Source organism: Leopardus geoffroyi, chromosome X (genome assembly GCF_018350155.1).
Source record: "Leopardus geoffroyi isolate Oge1 chromosome X, O.geoffroyi_Oge1_pat1.0, whole genome shotgun sequence".
NCBI classification, from domain to species: Eukaryota; Metazoa; Chordata; class Mammalia; order Carnivora; family Felidae; genus Leopardus; species Leopardus geoffroyi.
In genome coordinates this window covers 19810873-19817761 of record NC_059343.1, presented here as the reverse complement: position 1 = coordinate 19817761, position 6889 = coordinate 19810873, and the positions used below count along the sequence as shown (strand labels likewise).

Genomic DNA, 6889 nt, shown 5'->3' with positions numbered 1-6889 from the left:
TACACTGTAGATAGATATTGCATGACCCTCCCTGTATGCTGAAGCTGAAATGAGATGATAAATATAAAGCCTTAGTACAACTCCTGATACTTAATACTGTAAACTTTTCATTCATTGTATCAATCAAATGTCAGATCGAGTGTAAACAGTGTGAGTTCATAGAAAGAAAGTGTGAGCTTAGGTTGATCAGTGGAGAGTCCCAAAGGGTGGTTCTAGCTTGGGTATTTGGACATTTGAACTTTGAATGTAGCCCCTAGGGAAATAGGAACAAACTTATTAGTTCATCATTTGTGCACGTAGTGAATGTTGTGGAAGGGAAGGGGAAATTTCAAATAGAATTTTCACTTTAATTCACATTTTGGATGAAGAGCGAGAGAGAGTGGCCTTCCTGGGAAGCCTCTGTCTAGTAGTCCTTGGTAGCCAGGTGCAGGTTTTTTCCTTGATAATACTGAAAACGTCAGAGTGGTGCAGACTGGTATTTGGCTCGTGGAGCAGGCCTTATCCTCATGTAGTAGTCACTTAATGGGATGTGATTTTCTGGGACTGAAAGGCCATCCATTCCTATGCTGAGAAGTCACCAAGTGTCTTTATCTCCACCTTGAGCTGTCATAGTCCGGAGAGGAGTGTTCTCCTACAGTCTTCATTATGCCTACCTGGCCGTCCGAATCCTTTGGAACATATTCAGGTGGTAATTTGTTCACCATGTCCACAGTTATGTTATTGTTTAGCTTGCCTTCATGAGCGTAAGGAGAAAGTATTTTTTTTCTCTGTGTATGATGATGATCATGATTTTGAGATGATAACTTCTAATGTGTTCCTAGTGTGGCCAACATGGCTGGGGGTAGGTGTCCTAACATGTTACAAGGTACAAGAATGGAGTTGATGTACCACATAGGGACAGTCTGGGGAAACTGTGGGTAAGATAATGGGAGCGTGGTAAAAAGGCCAAGTGCTGCAGGGAGTGGTTATGGCAACATCTCATAATTGGACGGATCTGTGAGTCCTTTTTTTTTTTTTTTTAAATTTTTTTTTTTTTAACGTTTATTTATTTTTGGGACAGAGAGAGACAGAGCATGAACGGGGGAGGGGCAGAGAGAGAGGGAGACACAGAATCAGAAACAGGCTCCAGGCTCTGAGCCATCAGCCCAGAGCCCGACGAGGGGCTCGAACTCCCAGACCGCGAGATCGTGACCTGGCTGAAGTCGGACGCTTAACCGACTACGCCACCCAGGCGCCCCTGTGAGTCCTTTTTTAGGCCTCTTCTTCAGTCTAACTGATGGCCCCTCTCCCCCAGGAGTGCTGTTTTCCAATTGTTTTGTGGTAAAATAAGCACCATAAAATTTACCATCTTTTTTTTTTTTTTTTTTTTTTTTTTTTTGCCTGTCACAATAAGTTTATTATGAAAGCAGGCTGGTGTGGGGACAAGGGGACAGACAAGTACATTTAGGTTGGGTGGCTCAGGTGAAGTAGTGTGGCTTCTTCACACTGATGCCATACTCGCTGAGGGCAGGGGTCGAGTCCTCCATGGTTAGAGTGTACTTGCGGTCCTTGCTCTTGCTTTGGGAGCTGCCAGAAGCTGTGCCCTTCATTTTGCAGTGCTGTAGGGCATTGCTGGCAGTATCTGAGATGAATTTCTGGGCAGCTAGGGAGATGAGCCGAATTATGCGTGGGTCCAAGGCCTCAAAGACAGTGCGGTTCAGGTAGTAACCAGTCACTGCATCTGGGATCGTAGGCGTGTAATCCTCCAGCTGCATCAGGAAGTCCACCATAGGCGTGCTGGACACCACCGGCCTCACGGCTCCGTTGGCCGCGCGTAAACCCCGTTACAGCACGTAAACCCCTTTAGACGTGGCCCCCTCTGGGGGCGCCGCGCCGCCCGCCGACAGACACCGGAGCCGCCCCGCGCCGCTCGGCCGGCTCCCCGGCCCGTGCCGCCACGGGTCCCGTGCCCCCTGTCGCAGCTCCAGCCCCAGGTCCCCCTGCCGTCCCCGCAGGGTTGGCCTTGTTCTCCGCAGCGGTGCCGGCGGGCAGCGCTGCGGGGGCCCGAGTCCGCGGACGTCGGGCCCGGGCCCGGGACCGAGGCGGCGGAGCCCGGCGCCGCCTCGGGGTCCGCTCCGGAGCGTGGGAGAGGCGGCGAACCAAAATGTACCATCTTAATAATTTTTAAGTGTACTATTCAATACATTCACATTATTGTGCTACCAGCGCTACCATCCGTCTCCGGGGCACTTTCATCTCATAAAACTGAAACTCTAGGGGCACCTGGGTGGCTTGGTTGGGTGAGCGTTCGACTGTTGATTGCAGCTCAGGTCACGTCTCAGGATTCGTGTATTCGAGCCCTGAGTTGGCCTCTGTGCTGACAGCTGGAGCCTGCTTGGGATTTTCTTTCTCCCTCTCTCTCTGGCCCGCCCTCGCGCTCTCTCTGGCCCGCCCTCGCGCTCTCTCTCTCACTCTCTCTCTCTCTCAAAAGAAATAAACTTAAAAAAAAAAAAAAACCCAAAAAACAAAACAAGAAACTGAAACTCTATACCCATTAAACAAGAACTCCTCATTTCCCCTTCCTCCCATCCCCTGGAAACCACCGTTCTAGTTTTTGTTTCTGTCATGTTTTGCTTATCCATTCATCTGTCCATGGACACTTGGGTTGCTTTTACATTTTAGCTGTTGTGAGTAACACTACTATAGACATGGGTGTGCAGATACATCTCTTTTAGACCCTGCTTTCATTTATTTTGGATGTATATACTCAGAGATGGAATTGCCGAATCATGCGGCAGTTTTTTTAAAGTTTTTCTGAAGAAATGCCATACTGTTTTTCACAGCAGTGGTAGGTACCATTTCACCTTCCCACCAACAGTGCGTAAGAGTTCAGTTTCTCTACATTCTAACCAATACTTGTTATTTTCTGGGGTTTTTTGATAGTAGCCATCTTAATGGGTATAAAGTGGTATCTTAGTGTATTTTTGATTTGCATCTCCCTAATGATTAGTGATGTTGAGCATCTTTCATGTGCTTATTATTTTTTTGTCGTCATATACTTTCTCAGAAGAAATACCTGTTCAAGTCCTTTGTCCATTTTTAATTGTTTTTTGTTATTGTCATTTTTGTTGAGTTTATCCTATGATTTTTGTGCTCCAGCTTTTCATCCTATTTCTCTGTTCCTTCTTTGTCTTGTCTTTCTCTTGCTATCCTCGAAGTTTTAGTGTTTTCCAAGGACCTGTCTTTAAACTCCTCCTTGTCTCTGGGCCCTTCTTTGCCAAATCTTACCAGTGTGAAGATGATGTCTCCAACCCATATTTTCTCTCTAGAGCTCTCACTTTTCTTCTGGCTCCCTGCTCTAGCGTCTCTTTTTTTCTTCCAAGGTTTTATTGAAATTCCACTTAGTTAACCAACATACAGTGTAATGTTAGTTTTGAGTTCAGTGATTCAGCACTTCCATACAACACCTAGTGCTTATCACGACAAGCACACTCCTTAATCCCCATCCCCTATTTCTTCTACCCGCCTCCCCTTTGGTAACCATCAGTTTGTTCTCTATAGTTAAGAGTCCATTTCTTGGTTTGTCTCTCTCCCCCAACGTGTTTGTTTTGTTTTTTAAATTGCACATTATGAATGAAATCATATGGATTTGTCTTTCTCTGACTGACTTATTCTGCTTAGCATCATACTCTCTATCTAGCTCCATCTGTGTCGTTGCAAATGGCCAGATTTTGTTCTATTTTATGGCTGAGTAATTTTCCATTTTGTATATATACCACATCTTCTTTATTCATTCATCAGTCGATAGACATTTGGACTGCTTCCGTAATTTGGCTATTGTCCTCTAACATCTCTTGTTCATTCCAGTCTTATGTACGATTCTGGGTGGGAATTTTGGTTATTTTTTAGGCTGGTTGTTGTGCTGCTGTCTCATTACTTTGGCATCTTGGAGTGTTTCCTGCCTTTACATGGTCAGGGATTGCTCACCACCATGTCTAGCCCATAGGAGGAGGTGCAAGGAGAAGAGGCTGAGGTGTGTAACTGGAGTCCTGGCTGTTTGCTCAGGTAAAACTTCCAGTTCTGTATAAGAAGGGAAGTAATGAATGTTGATAAATAACTAGGCTTCTCTTGCTCAGGTAGCTTTATTATTCCTCAAGTAGAGGCTTAGTGTTTGTTGAGTATGATGATCCAGCTACCAGTCGCAACCAAGGAGGGCCATTGTGTGGAGGATGGCAGAGATCGTAACAATGCCAACCACGAGAAGAAGGAGCGCACGGACCTTGGCCCACTGCATCTTCGATGGGTTGTGAGTTACCAAGTAGGACTTAACACACAAGACACTTGGTTAGAATAGTGCTTTACTCATGGAAAGGGGAAGAGACACATGATCAGCATCTGTAATGTGTGCCAGTCTCCCATGGCTAGCGGGTCCCTCCTGATAACTGATGCAGGGTGATGGACTGTACACATCACTCTTGTGCTGCAATTGAAGACCTCCATTCCTTTGCTGCTGGTGGGAGCAGAGGGAGCAGATACACTGATGGGGAAGGCCAGGTGCCATATGACACATACTTAAGGAATACAAACAAGTTCACAGTTTCCCCAGGGCAGGGGAGAATCCTTCAGGGAAAAGTTTTCTTACTGGGAATAATCTGGGGCCAAGTGATACCTCAGTACCCAACGTTTTTAGGGGAATGTTCCAGGGCCGGGACACTTAGCAGACAATCCTGGGGTGAGGGGCAATAGATCATGCAAAGGTTACTTCCCCAATAGTATTCTAATCAATTTTGGGGTGTATTAGAGAATTACTGGAGCTACTCCCTTTCTATTAGGTGACATCATGTCCTCAAGGACAGACTAGTCTGAAGGATCATCTCATTACAGTAGTGGCTTCCTTGTATTTTTTCTTCTTTCTGTTGTCCTTGACTAATAACTTTAAATATCCCAGTTATTTAAAAAATTTTAAAATATTTATTTATTTTTGAGAGAGACAGGCAGAGCATGAGCAGGGGAGGGGCAGAGAGAGAGGGAGACACAGAATCTGAAGCAGGCTCCAGGCTTTGAGCTGTCAGCACAGAGCCCCATGTGGGCTCAAACCCACGAACCCGTGAGATCATGACCTGAGCCGAAGTCGGGCTCTCAACCGACTGAGCCACCCAGGCACCCCATAAATATTCCAGTTATTTCAATGGAAATTTAAACTTTATACTACTTGGGTTATTGTGAGTTCAGTTCAAAGCTATTTGGAAGTAATGTTCATTGCAGAGCACGAAAGGGGATATGGCTCTCTGGTCAAGATGGCACCAGGGCCGTCTCTTGAAATTTTTTTGGTGTGTTTCCTGTGGATGGGAGGATTGACATGGAGGAGGACTCCAAAAAATGATTTTTGTAGTATTGGAATGTAAATAATCCTTGTGAAAATGTCTTTGGGAGTCTGTCTTATCAGTATAAACCTTTGCCTGACTCCCATGATGTGGTAGATGCCACATAATATTCTGTAGCCAGACTCAAGGGGACTGTGATGACTGGGAGAATAAATCCTGTGTCAGAAATATGACTAAATACTCACTTCACAATACATACACTTCTCCGGTATAATGTTCTTGTAGAATGCAAACATGCTGAAGGAAACCTTAAGATAACTGAGGTATCTAAGAAAGATAACAGGCAGAGAATCGTGTATGTTTTAGGTCGGAGGCTCATCTTTACAATTGTGACTACTGAGAGCATAGGAAGGGATGCTGATAAAGCCCTCCTGTATTCTGGAATAGCTGTCCTGTAGGCAAAGCAACATAATCAGTGCTGTGGAACATAGTGTTTGCTCTACATTGTCTTCCCATCAATGACCATGTGGCCCATTTGTAATTTGGTTTCCCAGTTTTCACATTCCACCAGAACTACTTTGTCATGTTCAAGAAGAATGTAATTAATATGACCATACATATTTGACATGCTTTGCATGACATAAGCACACTGGAGAAAAAGTCTGGCAATAAAATGACATAGTATGTAGGATAGGAGCAAGCTGGAAATGAGGATACGGTGCCGATTTGCGTGAAAATCAAGTCTTCTTCAGCATAAATGTAGGTGGAGTATGGTTCACGACCTTTTCCTCTGATCAGTTTATGGATGACCATCAAAATCATTTTATTTTAAATGGGAAAAAGTGCAATAATGTGTCTTCAGCAGACTTTTCTTTTGTATCTTGTCCCTTACACGTGATCTTTATATTTTAAGAATTTTGGATCAGATACCAAGAAATTTTACTTTTACAACCATAATTCTGTTTAACCAAGGAGATTCAGATAAAGGTAATGAAGTAGAATGATTATGGTAAAGCAAAAAATGTTTCTGTGCAAAACTTAATAGTTCCACTAGATGGTAGCAAATGGTTGTTTTATACCTTTACAGTGACTGTGTTGTTTATAAAATGATCACTTTTCCTTCTTTCTTTCTTTTTTAAGATTTTATTTATTTACTTTTCTGAGTAAAACCTATACCTAACATGGGGCTAGAACTTAAAATCCTAGGATCAAGAGTTGCATGTTCTGCCAGTTGAGCCAGCCAGACACCCCAAAATGCTAACTTTTCTAAAATTAGAAAAACAATTCTGGAAAGTAAAAATTGAATCTGAAATGCTGCTTCCTGGGGCGCCTGGGTGGCGCAGTCGGTTAAGCGTCCGACTTCAGCCAGGTCACGATCTCGCGGTCTGTGAGTTCGAGCCCCGCGTCGGGCTCTGGGCTGATGGCTCAGAGCCTGGAGCCTGTTTCCGATTCTGTGTCTCCTTCTCTCTCTGCCCCTCCCCCATTCATGCTCTGTCTCTCTCTGTCCCAAAAATAAATAAAAAACGTTGAAAAAAAAATTAAAACTGAAATGCTGCTTCCTTTGGAGAGGGTAAAACACAGTTGAG

At 44.3% G+C, this 6889-nt stretch overlaps 1 pseudogene; it reads right to left on the bottom strand.

Annotated features, from left to right (window-relative positions):
* Positions 1-1379: 1379 nt before the first annotated feature.
* On the bottom strand, positions 1380-2152 carry LOC123595219 (annotated as a pseudogene).
* Positions 2153-6889: the final 4737 nt, after the last annotated feature.